The sequence below is a fragment of the Anas platyrhynchos genome, chromosome 9 (genome assembly GCF_047663525.1).
Source record: "Anas platyrhynchos isolate ZD024472 breed Pekin duck chromosome 9, IASCAAS_PekinDuck_T2T, whole genome shotgun sequence".
NCBI lineage: Eukaryota > Metazoa > Chordata > Aves > Anseriformes > Anatidae > Anas > Anas platyrhynchos.
Window position 1 is genome coordinate 2,402,757 of NC_092595.1, and position 14,986 is coordinate 2,417,742.

The following is a 14,986-nucleotide window of genomic DNA, read 5'->3' on the forward strand; positions in this document are numbered from 1 at the left end:
AGAAAACTTGTTTAAAGATAAATAATGCAGAGCCGTTCCCAGAAAAGCTGGAGGAGGAAATCCAAGAACACACTCGCCCTGCTTTTTTTCTTACAAGAAACCTGAAGGGTTGTCTTTGTTGCTCCTGACACCACAGGAGCACTGAAAAGGAGAAGATTTGTTTGGGGAAGCGAGGGGTGGGCGCTGCTGTGCTCTGAGGAGACTTGATGTCCTGCCGTCATCGCGGGCTGATGCAAATCTGAGGGCTGGAAGTGGCACAGAGCTGGTCTGTTATCCCAGGAACAGCATTCAGCCTTAAACACGGCCAGCAGCACTTGCAGAAGGACAGTTTCCTCCGCTGCATTTGTCCAGCAAACAAGATGTGTTTTAATGAACCCCTGATCAGTGCACGTCTGGCATTGGGCTCTATCACCTCAGCATTCAGGATATGCACGTCAATGAAATCAGTCCCATCACCGTGGTCCTTACCTTCCCACTAAGCATTGACACGAGTCCACCACCTCCAGCTTTGGGATGGGAAACCTTACCAACTGGGCAAAACACAATCCTCTTCCCAGATGGATAGAGGCACTCTATGCAGAGACGCTTTCTTTCACCCCCATCAGCTTTTACAAGCCAATTCCTAACAGGAGCTGAAGGATGTTGCACAAGTTACTCTGTGCCAAGGTGTGCCGCTTTGATCTACACCCTCTTACTCTTGTGTAAGAGAAAGTGATGTTTTTAAGTGCCCACCTAACAATGGAAGCCTACCAAAGCAAACACAGCGCTGCACAAACAAGTTCTCACCTGGAAAAGCGATACAAAGGAGAAGGAGTTGTTATGGACCCAAACACAATGCAGCTGCAGTTCAACCAGGACAAGCAGTACAGGAACTTGTACAGCATGAAATGTGTGCACAGGGGCTGAGCAACCACAAAAGCACACTTTGAGAGGCCTGAGCACCAACAGTGCCAAGAACATGACAGGTCTGTGAGCTGTGGCTCTGGGATGCAAGGTGCTGTGAAGCAGAAGCCGCGTGCCCCTGCACAGCTCCAGGCTCCTGCACAAATCCCAGCACCCTGCCGGATCTCACAGCCTGGACACTTGCTGCTGGAATGCTTTTTGGGACCCAGAAACAGCTGCAGGGACCTGTTTCAAACAGATATCACCTGGTCACTGCTGTGCAGACAAGCTGCGGGAATTTTGGGGGACAGCTGCTGCTGGGATTGCTGACAGCGCCGAGCTGACCATTTGCCAACAGCAGAAAAAAAAAAATCACTTCTTTAAGCCCCTTTTTATAAACTTTAAATCTTGCTAATTTACTCCTATCACTGCATATGAAGTGTGACGATCTGCAGCAGCTCCCATTCCAGGGGGAAGCCGTCCTTCCAAGAGGAAGCTGTCAGGCTGATTAATCCCAACATAAAGTCACATTATTAACATTACTGAAGGGCAGATTTTTGCTGAGCGTGAGCTGTCAGAGCTGCTCCAATGAATTTCAGCCTGCAAACTGCCACAGACCTTCCCAATAAAGGAAGGTTGCCCCTTTCACTCCCAGGAGCAATGCTGAGGCAGGCAGGGGATGAGAGGACAATGAGAAGAGGAGAGGAGAGCCCCAGGAGAGATAACGGCTCGGAGCAGCTCTGCTGCTTCCCTCGCTGGGGAAATGGGCAGAATAAGCTCTGGGCTCTCCCACTGTGCCAGTAAGACTGAAGAGGGGTGTTGGAAGGGAAGAAGCATTGAGCTGGGGAGCATAAGAAGCTTAAAGAGCCAAAAAGCCTCTTCCTTGGAAAGAAAACAGATGAGAGCAAGTGGTAAAAGGAGATGCGAGACTGGGAGAGCACGCAGGTGTTGGGAAGAACTCACAGTTCCTGCTGGGTAGGAGACAGGGTGGTTCACGGCAAAGGCAGCAGGTCCCATGCTAGCTTCATGTTCGTGCACTGTGCCAGTTCCACGGCACTCTGCTGACCTGTGAGACTTGCAAACCACAGCGTTCCTCCCATGGAGGGATGAGGAAACCAACATCGTAATTAACAGGCCAAAATTGGAGGATATAATCATTTCAGTGAAATTTGGGGATTTGAAGCTTTGGTAATTCCCTGCTGCCTGTGGTTCTCCAGCTGCCCCCCCTCAGAAACTTGCTTATAGAGATCCCCATAGATCAGAGCTTTCAGCAGAGCACAATAAAAGCCCATCCATCAGAGTCAACTTGACAAGCCATTTTCCTGCAAAACGTGCAGGAAAGATAAAGGGTGCTTATTCATAAACTTGTTTTATGGGCACACCTCCTGAAAGCACCTTAATAACGTACTATATTTGGATCGCCACCAAAGCCTCACGCCTCAGTTGTGAACACGAGCCACATTTTGTATTTATGACAGGCAAGAAAGTGTGTGACAGACCTCCACTGGAAACAGCAACTGGGAATAATTCTCCAGCAGAAGAGGAAGGAGGGCACCCACTTGGTTACAGATAACCACGGGATGCTGCTCAGTGCTGTTAGCAGGATGTGGAAGCTGAAGAGGAGGAATTTCTGCTTTAATCAGGCACTCAGCTCTGGTCAGCACACACCAGAGGAGTTTACTCCCTGTATATCCCCACCGACAGCCTTCAAGGAAGCAGCTCTGGCTGCAGGACGGACCATGACGTTCATCACTGGCAGTCAGCACCAGCAGCAACCCCCCACAGGCTATCTCAGGAGCCAAATTCTCCACGTTCAGCACAGGGGGAGCCTCAGACAGAAATCTGGCTTTGCCTGTGGTGCTTCAATGCAGGTTGCAGGACGCCTTCTTCCTCCCAAACCCCAGGTGTGAACAGTCACGAGACCGAAGAGAAGCCAGGCCACGACTTTACTGCAGTGAAGGCCATTAACACAAATGCTTCCCTGAAGAGCAGAAGGAGAATGATATTTCTGTTATCGAAAAGGACGTTTTGCATCATCAGCAAATGCTCTGATGTGTTCTTCTGCCCAACACCAACAGGCCTTGCTGCCTTCTCAGCTGCTCCAAGATAAATATTAATGAAAAAGTACGGGGTAAGCACTCGAGTGGTTCCTCTGAAGCTACTTTACACTAAATAGGTACTTTAAAATATGTTTTTGCAGCAAATCCTTTCCTCTATTTGCTGGCTTTGGCTTGGGTTTCTCCTCAGTCACACTTAAAGCTCACATAAAAATAGGCCTGATGGCTGTGAGGAGCCGGCAGGCAGAGGACAGGAGCTCTGCACCCAGCAGCAAGGGCAGTGAGGAAGCAAAGTGCAATTTGACACAAACCTCCCTGGACAAACCTTGCCCCCAAGGGGTGGCCTTACAGGGTGGGCTGCTCCTCTCAGCGCTCGGCCTCTGCCCCGTGTCTCCTCCAGGCCCCGCTGCTCTGTCCTCAGGCAGATTCCTGCTTCCCGATCGGATCAGGGCTGGAGCCTGGCCTGTTCTGAGTGAAAGTTTAATGCAGCTTCACTCATAAAATAAACATGAGTGAAATGAACGTTGGACTGGGTAAAGGATCCTCCTCGTGCCTCTGAAAGGCATTTACGGTGTCTGTGCGTCCTGAGTGCTCGTGCAGGGGAAATCGCCGGTAGTTTGTTCCAGGCAGGGTTCTGCTGCCTGCCTGCTCACAAGGATGCTGTTTCGTGCTCTAACAGGCGATGTATGGTTTGCAAACAGCAGCCAGGCACAGCACTTTCTGCTTTCCTCCTCCTCCGAGCAGGCATTTTCACAGAAGTCATCCACGCCACACGTTACAGCAGCCTGAATCCCCAAGTAAATGTAAGATGAATAGTCTCTCGTTGGCACTTTCTAAAAATAGCTCAGATGTACATTGTGCTATGAATAATTCTTCAGTTTAGGAATATTGAAGTGCCTTTTAAGTTCTAGACTGCAGTCTGCAATTTGGACAAATGACGCTGCCAGGGGCCCTTCATTCAGGCAGGGTAAGCCGCTGCCGTTTGCTCGTAGCAGCGTTGTCGCCAGCGCTCCTTTCTCCAGCTCTTCGGGCTGATTTGCTTTCCCGACGCCATCCTTCACACATCCATATTCATTCAGGCTACCACGGGGGTGTTTTCCATTCCTAACTCACAGATATCTTCACACCTGCCAATTACTACACCCAAAGGCAACAGAGACTGGGATAATCCCAGCTCATCAGGCTTGTCCCCAAGGGACAGGAGATGGAGCTGCCAAGGCCAGCCGAGACCGGCATAATAGAGGAGGAGGAGCTGCGAGAGGAGGCAGCAGCAGCTGCTTCCACCAGCCAGGGTCACCCTTCATTGTCCCCATGTCCCCTCAGCCATCTCCCCAGCTCAGAAATCCCGCTGGGACCCCTGGAGCTGCCCCCTGCCCTGCCCCAGCAGCACCCCTCTGCCTCCCAGCCGTGCCCAAGGCTCGTGGTACAGCCAGGAGGAACAACCCCATCTCACTTCTAGGTTTCACCAGCCCCTGGGGCTTGTCAGGTGTGACCCGAGCCTCAACTTTTTGAGCTGAGCCGTGAGGGTTTCTTGGTATCTGCACTTTGCAGATCAGCTTGAGACAGTGCAGCTTTGTGAAGACAGAAAACATTCACAACTGCATTGAAATCATAACGAAAAGCAGCTGGGAAACCTGCAGCCACCAACTTCTGGACTTCAGATGCCTCGCTCAAAACTATTTTGTATTTCAGTCTGCTCATAAAGTAGCATGGGCAAAATTAAGAATAGATGCTTCTCAATGAAGAGGAGCTAGGTAAACACATACACCAAATCCAGAGTGTATCATTTTGCAGAAGCATAAACACAACGTAGTTGTTTTAGTACATCATAGAAAAAAGCCTTGGAAAAACCTCAGCCTATTTAGAAGGGACAGGAGTAAGCCTGGACACAGATTTGATTCACCAAGTTAATTAGGAACTCGTTTTACTTGCATTAACCGCATATTGATCATAGCAATTACCGCTGATGAAGCTGGAGAGCTGCTTCAAGCACGTGCCAGGCGCAGCTAATGACACGGCTTTCCTCTTGCTGACCACCGTGGAAACAAGAGCCCTCTGAAGATGCACCCCTGGTGTCGCTTGCTGATTTTCTCATCTCGATGAACTTAACTCCCAGTTACTTAGAGGCAATTTAGGAAGAGTCACGCTTTAATTGACAGTTAATTGCCCAAGGGCTTAATTGCTTCCTTACATGTGAAGTTGGACAGGAAAAAACTATCATTAGGGCCTGTAATTTAGCACAGAACTTTCTGGCTGCCAGCATCCCGGCCCCAGCAGGGCCTATAAATAGCAGGGACGGGAGCTGTGCAGCGCCGTGCCGCACGCAGGAGCTCGGGGCCGGTGGCAGCAGCAGAACAGCCACCGGTGTCATCCCTGGAGCTCGGTACTCACTGGGCTGCTGCCAGCAGGAGCATCGCGCCGGGTGCTGCTCACCAAACCCACCTGAGTGCCCGCTGTTGGTTAGGACACGAACCACATGCAGGGTTGCAAGTGGTGACCTGGCTCCTGGCCGGCAGACCACGATGTGTTCGAGCTCGCGGTGAGCATCAGCACATCAGATTGTTCCACTCACAGCAAACTGAAGAATCCCAAGCATTTATGTAACGGAGGCACCAAGGACGATCACAGCAGCATTGCTTCCCCCAGTCTTTGCAGAACAGCCGCCTTAAAGAGCTCTTCTCATTCATTCCCTTCTCCTGAATGCCCCAATTACTCCAACAGCTCCAGGCACTGTCCCAGCACCTTGTACACCAGAAGCTGAGATCCCATTCGCCAGGACAGGCAAACTAACACAGCCTGTATTTACCGTGCTGCAACACCGGCTGCCTCTACAAGTGTTCCACGGCAGTTTCTGTCAAACAAGGTTTTAAAGCTTTTATCCATTTAATCTCAATAGAAAAAACAGACTTTAAAGTGCCAATCTTCCTACAAAACATTACGTTGACATCACTACTAAACTTCATCATCATTACTAAACTTTCTCGAAGCGTGACCATAAGTAAATAACTTCCCCCCTCACAATTTCAGGCCACAGAAGCAGCTCCGTGCCGCTAACTGGGCTACGGCGCAGGCAAATCGAAGAGGTGAGAGAGAGCGCACGGTGCTGGGGAGAACATCTGGGGTTTGGGGCTCTTCAGGGAAACAGCTCTAAAAACAGAACCTGCAATGCCTGCACAGCTCTGCTAATTAATTCCTGGTGGCGATGGTCGAGGAGAAGTAACTTTGTTCCGTTCTGCTGCTGATTTCCCTTTCTCTCGCCCTATAATCGTACACTTTGATATCACTTTGGAGTGCCTAATAAAAATACACATGAATTCAGAGGGACAGATTACAGACGGATCAAATACTATTAAACTTCCATCTCTTCTCCTGCTGCACAACCAGGAGCAGAAGAACTCACCCTGCTTTTCTGTTATAGCAAAACCTGCGGTGCCTCCATCTCATTTGAGATGTTAGGCGATTATTTAACATTACCCATACAGTTCTTTGTAAAAATCTGAGAGAAAAAGCGACTAGAAGCACCTGTGGCTGTGTAAATACCAAAGGTATTTTGTCATTTGGTTCCCTGCTCCACCACCTAGCATTGTGCCTATCACACCTCCTGTGGGATGGATTTCCATCGCATTACTCCGTACATTTAAGCGTATTTCAGAACAGAACCCCACGCTGTACGAGCCACCTGGCCACATGGCTATCGACGTGTGAAGACGCCAAGCCCAGGAGCCAGAGCTGAAGCTTCAGCTCCCTCCAGCACCACGCACCCGACAGGCATTAAGAGGAGAGCTGCGTCTCCAACAGCTCTCATGGAGAAATGAATCCAGTTTCCATCCAGCAGCCCAAAACCAAGTGTCCCCAAAGGGAACCAGTTCCAAGTTGATACCAAAACATACTTCACTAGGCCTAAAGAGGTCTCTCCGAAGCCATCCAACTATGGTTACATGTGGGTTTTTTTGGCATTAAGAGCCAAATAATTAAAAACCAAGCGTGTTGTGCTCACAGCACAGTAGTTAAGAGGGAAAGCCTAAATTGATCCGACTGGGGAATCATATGAAAAAGCAAGACACGGGCCTGTGATCATTTGTTTCAGATTCCTAGCAGCTCCTGGGGAACCGTTCGCGTGCCTGCATCACAGGCAGACGATTTTATCTTCTGTGAGTAAAGAGGACCCGCATCCGAGTGGCGAGCTATGAGAGGATTCATTCCCAGGCTGGGAATAAAGCCTGGCACTTGTTATGGAGCTTTATTACACCACATAAACCCCAAAGTGTTTGCTCTTCGCATCCCAAAGCCACTCAGGCTACCATTAAACGTCACTAGGTAGCTTTCTAATCCTCGTTTTTTACTGCCTGTGGGAGAGCTAGATTTTAATATTTGGTATCATTAAACATTTAGCTGGATGCTTACACGCTCCTCAGCCCTCTGATATCCAATTTGGGCCCATCTGTTAGGAAATGACTAGGGCCCAATTCACCGGGCTTGTGTCAGACTTTCTGCATTACAAAACCCCACAGAAGCAGGGGGAGGTGCCAGAAGTAGCTGGGAGGGGTACTGATCCCCGTGACACCGACCAGAAAAGAGGAGCAGCAGGGCTGGCTCAGGCACGAGATGCTCAGTGAAGTTACCTGGCACTGCCTGGACATTTCCAGGTTTTTCTGAGATGCTGCAAATCCACGGCTGCACCGTTCCCTCTGCTCAGAGCTCAGCAGATGGCAGCGGGCGATTTGGGGATGCAGCTGAACGACGCCACCGGACCGAGCTTCTAAACAAGGTTTTATCTGACACCCAGAGCCCCTTTCTGAACACCGGCGACTAAACAGAAAGCTCTTTTGTCACAGCAGCCGAGCCTCCTCCAGAGTGGGCTGACATTCCTGCGAAAGAATAAGGCGCCTGAGAGAGCCAAAGCCTCGCGAGGAACAATTGCCTCCTATCAGCACTGAGGCAAAGCAGGCGGGTTGGGGCTCTCACCAGTTTTGGTTTCACACACAGGACGCATTGTTCTGCTTCACTTTCTCTCCCTGACCTCACGGCACCCAAGCACAAGCGCTGCCTGCTGGGGAAGCACCTGCGGTTTCTGCAAAGAGAGATATTTGTTGGACCAAGGGTGGGCCCCGAACTCCATCGCATTAACAGAACGCTACCTGCAGCAGACGACTTCTCCAGGAGATGATGTAGGACCCCACAAAGTGCCAGAGCACCACAAGGCAACTCCTCGCTCTACCCACACGAGCTGCTGGCCATCAAAGAGCTGGATGCACGGTGCGGGCAGATCCCCCATTATCCAGAGGGCTTCAGAAATAGCTTCAAAACAAGCAATGTGTTCATTTGGCATTACAAACAAATTTAACTACAGTTCCCCCACCCCCTGCTGTGTTCCACATTCGTATTGCAGAAGTGATAAACGGGTAGGGGAAGGCTGGCCAGGCACTAACAGCTCTGCTGGCAAAGGGATAAATCAGAACTCGCTAAGCAGTCGGATGTTGCCACGCAGTTGATGTGCAAAGCTAACCAAAAAGTAAAACATTGGACTATATTTTTCAGTGGCTTTTTATTTCATTACTGTTAGCACCTATTTCTGTGCTTGCCCTTGTTCTGTAAATTGCATTCAGCACCTCAGAAAAGCTACATGCTCATACTATATAAGCCCAGACCACAATTTGTGTGAATAAAACCTGAAAATTTCCTCCCAAACCCATGATTTGTGTGAAAACATTGCTGCTCCTCCAGCAGGGGAGTCAGGGCGGGGGGAATCTGGGAGCTGGCAGGGAAAGCAGGCCAGGACGTGAGCTCGGAGCCGAGCGTAGGCCCAGGGCCGGCAGCCTCACATGCAGTCACTGCTCGGAAACAGCACCCAGAAAGAGGAGACGCCTGGCATGAGGAGATAGATGAGCACGTCGTGGTGCTGCAAAATTTAGCCCTGGGGTGTACAGCCTGCCAGTCAAAGAAATTATAAGAGGAAGGGTGATAGATGATGGGGGCCTGGCCACTGAGAGCTTAGCTCGGAGAGAACGAAGGGTGAAAACTGCACATCTTAACCTGAGGCTTGGAGGGAGAAACAGAGGGCAGAGAGGACAGCTTTCACTGACTCCAGAACATGGACAGAGAGGAAGATGGGACACAAAGGTGCCGACAAAGGAGTATGAAGGAGAGGAGGAAGACAAACTAGTGCCCAGGAAAGGCTGGAACGAAAAAACCACTGGGAAGCCTGAGTCGATGACGATCATAGGGTGAGAGAACTACGAAGAACACCAGAGCCCCATGTTTTAGGGAGAAAGATGCTTTCAAGGATGTGATAAACTGCAAATCCTGCATAAAAACACAAGTGAGAATACTGAAAGTGAATAAAAGATTTTGCCATAAAAACGACTGCATCAAGATGGAGCTACAGAATGGATCACAACGGCAAAGAAAAACTAAATGTAAAGAAACCTGATTTGTTTTCCCTCTTCTGTTGGGGACTGCAGCTCTGTCAGCATCCCCCCATTTAAACGGCAGAGAGTTTGTGGGTACAGCTGGAAGGCAGCTCAAACAAGTATCAGATCAGGGGGGACTGCTAGATAGGAAGTGCAGTGTCCTTTGAAACCCTAGGAGTAGCACCCCGAAGCCTGTTGAGATGCAGAGGAACACAGAGCATCGTGGAACAAGTGTGACAGACTGGTGCCGAAATACAGGTGGAGAAAGGCACTCGGCAAAAAAAGGAACCAAGCAGGGCTGGTGCCAAGGGACCGCTCGTCAGGTGCTCCAAAGGTATCGGTGTTCACCTACCTGGCATCGCATCCTGCCTAAGCGAGAGACAGGTCCCAAAATTATTCCAGGCAATGCTGGGATGGGACAGGATAACTTGCAAGGGGGAGCACCCAGGTTTGGCTGTCTGAGCTATGCCAGAACCAACTCGTGTTTATCGGGTCAGGGGGCTGCTTTATGCCATTTCCCAGCACAGCAAAGCTATAGCTCCAAGGAGACCTGAAAAAGCAAACAGGCCTCTGAAAGAAAATCAGCATTTCAATTCTACGCGTTAGGATTCCCCACTCCTTCCAGAGGACAGCGCGCTCCGCCCAAACTAACAAGTCAATGGATGACAAATACGTGAATCTAAATGCAGCGCTGGGAACAGTCTCTTCTCTGCTGAAGTTTTCAGACCCATTTATAGCATTCACGAGTTTTTTCAGAACTAATTTAAAACAGTTCTCGTAAGGTTAATTCAGTTCCTCTCTCTACTGTCTCTGTTTCATTGCTGGTTCTCCAACAAGGCAGCTTAATCCCTCGCTCTCCAAATTCTTTATAAAATTATATGCTTACCACACGGATAATCCTTATTGACAAGCAACCCATTAAAAGCAAGGCGAGATTCCTAGAAGGCTTATATGAGAGAAATAAAACAGAATAGCTTCTTTAGGCTCTGGAAACAAAACTTATAAAGCAACAATAACCAAACCATGTTATTATTTCTAGAATAGCGTACTTTGAAGTATAATTGATTTTGCACAGAATCAATTTTAAAATTACAGGCTCACTGTTTCTTGTCTTAACCCCTTCAAAATGTTGCCTTCAGAGCAGGCTGAAGGAATTCAAAGAAAATTGCTACTCTAAAATGTCTCTGAGCCTTTATAACTGCAACATCTTCAGAGCTTTCAGCCCTCACATTTGTCACGTGAAGCTGTTTTCAGTGCATGCAAGAAACTCATCAATTTGTTTATCTATTTCCCTCTAACAGCTTGAATGCCTTCTGCCATACAATACGGATTGAACACCCAGACACCTCTTCTGTGGCTAACTCAGCAGATGGAGGCACAAAGGCACTTCTACCGTGTTCCCTGCTACTTCCACAGCTCTCCTACAAATCAGCTGGTGATGAAGTGCTACCCCTAGGTATGTGCATCACAGAAGCTCTGCCTTCACCTTTTTTAAAACAAAGCCAGAGATGACACTCACCTTTATCTTTATGAACACGACAAGCAATCTTTTTTCCTTTCAAAGTTACATTAATACAAATAAAAACTCACCAAGCCCCAGACCAAGCATCCAAAGGGCAGAGGCAGAGCTGGCTGCCACCCCCAGCCCGCTCCCTTGGTGCGGAGCAGCAGGCCAATTACCCCACCCGCCGTGCTGCGAGGCAACGCCGTGTCTGGGGCCTTATTCCTAAAACCTGCAGCTATTATTAGATAATCTCTGACTTCTCTCTCAAGTTTTGCTAAGCCGAAGAGGCGACACGAAACACGCATCAAACGGAACGTCTGCTTTTGCATTAAAGGAATTAGGAATTCCTAAATGCAGCTGAGAGGATGCCAGACAGGTCAAGCTGCGCGAAAGCCAATTTGGAAGCGCTCACGTTCCTCATTGCAAAGTGAAAATAAATCACAACAGCGAGAAGCTGTGAAATGCCGTCAGCGAGGCCAGGACAACAGGAGCTACCTCACCGAACAAATACAGCACCGCGTCACCGCGCTGAGATTGAAGCTGGCTGCTGAGGGGAGTGCTGGCTCAGGGGAAGGCAGCGCCTCATCTCTCGCTTCAGCTCCTGAGTTTATCACAGTACCACGTCCAGGAAAGCAAACCAAACAACTTCAAACCAACACCACCAAGTTCTAACTCCTATTCCAGCCCCAGGTGGGCAGGCAGTCCCTTTTCCCTTCTACCCTCACCGTTTTCCTAGGAGCAGGTTGCTCCCCTCTGGCCGCCTCCTGTCTGGAAAACACGACTGCTCTCTCTGGAGGAGCGCTGCTAAGAATAAGCCTTAGCAGAGCGACAGCTTCATTACACGAGGTTTAGCTCACTACAGGTGAGGCACACACACCAAGGGAGGCGTTTCACCCCGAAGCCATTCTGCACGCCAGCTCGGGGACACCCCAGAGGTGCCAGGCTGTGGCACAGCACCAATTTCTGCGGCCTCCGTGACAGGATGCCCAGAGCTGGTGCCAAGAGAGCCGCGCATCTCCTCCGGTTGGATTTATGGAGCTCCAAATGCAAAGGCTTCGCAAAGCTCTGTTTTACTTGCCTCTTAATGGCTGGAAGGAGAGGAGCCGTGCTGTTGCTCCCACTGCCAACACGCGTTAGCTCCCAAAGTGCAGCAGCTACTTTTAGATCCGAGCCCTCGGATGCAGCCCCCACAAAGTTTCTCCTCTCTGTGTTCTGTCTGCTTCGGAGCACTGCGATGCCGGTGGCTCTGCAATGAACATTAACAGTGCCTCCGAGGAGATTTGTTCTGTCTCTGCTACCCCAGCACGTTATGGAGCACTCGTCAACCTGCAGTAACAGTTTATTACACCAGAGACAAGGAATTCACTGTACCCATACAACGGGAGCACACAAACCATGCACAGTGTTAGTTACTGATCCTACCTTCTTCCCAGGAAGCTTCTTCTTTCACAAGGCACAAACTACGGCTGGCTTATGCTGCTGTAGCTGAAAATCATGCAGGGAAGCACCACTGCTTGTCTCCCACACCTCTGTAATGTTTCTAACATAATGATTACTTCTCCTATAGCTCCACAGACTGACTCAAAACCACAAGCAGGTTAACACCCAAAGGCAGGCACAGAAAGGAGCACAGGGAGCAGCACCAAATTGTTGGAACACCAAAGCCAGAGGAGCTCAGCTTACTCTTGGAGCCAGTGAAGGGGTTGGAAAGGGAGCTTTTGAATGGAAAGAACACTACCAACAAGTCACAGGTGTAAAAAATACAATGGCAGACCGGGTGGGGTAGAAAGCAGGTGCTGAAACACAGAGCATGAGTCACAGAAATACTCTTATCACAAGGATCTTAACCTGAGGCACTGCCTTCAGAAGGCAAGGCAGGTTCTTTCTGCCAGGGTTGCACAGAAAAACAAGTGTCTGAGAGTACAAACTTTGTACAGAGAAACCCATCCAAGCAGAGGTCCCTGCCCCACGTTCCCTCTCCTCCCTTCATGCTGGCTCTAGCGTGAGTTCGTGCCTGCAGCCACCAGCTGGGGGCAAAAAAAAGCAAGCCGCCAAGCTGCTGGGTCCTTACCAGGCCAGCGCCTCTGGGGAGCTGTAGAATTGGGAATTTCCCTTTTTTTTGTTATTTTAGCAGTGAAACTGTGGAGGAAACAAAGTCCATGGAGAGTTTGTCTAACAGCGAGGCAGAAAACTTCCACCTACGGTGTTTTGAGTGTCCAGAAATAAAAGAAAACAAATGGGGCAGGCAGAAGGTAGTGATGCCTGGTAAAAGGTAGGTGTAATAACAGGATCTGCTGAATCACAGCAGCTGGGACAGAACGAAAGGAGTTGATCCTTTGGGGACTGGGCATCTCTGGTGTCAGGCAGAAGAGCAGGGCCAGGGGACGTTTAGGAGCCTGTGGTTGTACAGCCCCACGACCACAAAAAGCACCTGGGGAAGAGGGAGGAGAAGCACAGGGAACGGGAGCTCCCCTCCTGCTGGCAGCTTGCCCCTGCGCTGGGTTGGGTGAAACAGGAAACCCTACAGGATTTGAAATCCTGTATGTTGGTGTAAAGTAATTCAGTGCAAACAAATTAAATGTCAATCCGCCAGCACCTCTGGATACCGTCGAACGCTAAGGAAATACAGACCACAGCCTGGGGAAGCCTGCTTCGAGCTGGGTTTGATGAACTGGAAAAGAAAAAGCAGGAAACTACACAGGGCAAATCTGATCACACTGGCTCTAACTCCACACCGCATCACTCGCTGGAGATCGGTGCTTTTTCACTGCCTCCAGACACTGAAATGTTCTGCCACAACTGTTTCCTGCTTCTTTTTTTTTAGGAAAAAAAAAAAGACAGACCATAGTCAAAAAAATAAAAAATAAAAGTATTGATCACATTGGAGGTTTTCTAAGAGATTTTCAACAAACGTTCAGACAACATTTCGGCCCCATTAGGGCATTTTTCTTTCCCTAGTATGACCGTATTCCTGCTGCAGGCGTTTCTCAGAGGCAGCGAACACCAGGACGAGCACCTGCCAAGCAAATGCCTCCCGAGCTCTCTCTGCTCTTTGGTGCCGGCGGTTTCCACATCGGCCCTTCTTCCACAGAGGCGTCTGACAGGCTATAGCCTTGTGCAGACTTTTTTATCAGCTGGAAATACGTACCTCAGGAACCAGTTGCTCAATTATTTTCTTAAATCTCCCAGTCCCTAGGACTAATCACAACCTGTTAAAATTTTAACACCTGCTTCACAAAGTTTTAATCCACGGAGTTTGTTTCTGTGCCCCCACCAAGTTACTGGGAAACAGGAGAAGAATTCCCACTGTGCCTCTAGGACCTTCCTGGCATGTTCCAGCCCTGAGTGCAATCACAGTTGCTCTATTTCCTAGATTTCCTTCTTGCCAAAATGGCATCCAAATTCAGCATGACATCTCCACGAACTATTGCCACTTTCTGAAGCCTCATGCAAACATTTAGTGCCCAACATCACACTGAGGATTTTTATTTCTGCATTTAAAGACCAGGACTTGACAATACTGAGCCCGTGTGTAAATACAAATACCTGACCCACACTGCTCCTGTTACTGCCAGCAGACTAAACCAAAAGGCACATGTCCCAAGAAAGCTGCCTGGTAAATGAATTTCTTCTAGTGCTACAGACATTTAAGCAGCACCTCTAGCTGGGATGCTCCTTCTCTCCCAGCACACCTCTGACTTAGTGGCAGGAAAGGCTGGTTGCAGGCATGTAGGACTCCTCACAGAGGAGGAATTAGCTGGCATTTACTTGTACCATTTGTGTATAACAGCTGGGGCCTTTCTGATAAGGTAAAAGAGAACCACTTCTTGGAAAACATGTATAAAAATGTATAAAATCCTGCCTTGGAAGAATTGTATATTTAATTTAATGTATAATTAAGAATACCAACTGGAGCTCCATGCATCACAAAGGAAGCAAATCCATCCTCCTTGCAGGGTAGTCCAAGGGCACGGTTGCTTGGGCCAGTCCCTCGAGCGTGTAGCCCCCAGTCGAGCCCCTCTGTGCAGTTTTGTCCCCAGAAAACACTAACACATTTTCTCCTGATTCTAAGCAGAAGCTGAGTGCAAAGTAGGTTTTTGTTTGATGCAGGAGAAAAAGCAGAGATTAACATC

The 14,986-nt window shown here is 49.2% G+C and overlaps 1 protein-coding gene across 4 annotated transcripts in view; it reads right to left on the reverse strand.

Annotated features, from left to right (window-relative positions):
• Positions 1-14,986, reverse strand: part of PPM1L (protein phosphatase, Mg2+/Mn2+ dependent 1L) — an 84,373-nt gene that overhangs the window by 38,141 nt on the left and 31,246 nt on the right. The window contains exon 1 of one of the 4 annotated variants that reach the window (XM_021279686.4): positions 12,276-12,403. The exons of the other annotated variants lie outside the window; for them this stretch is intronic. The gene's annotated coding sequence lies outside the window, so the exon portion shown is untranslated. Of the gene's footprint in view, positions 1-12,275; positions 12,404-14,986 lie in introns of those variants that run through there. 4 annotated transcript variants of the gene reach the window in all.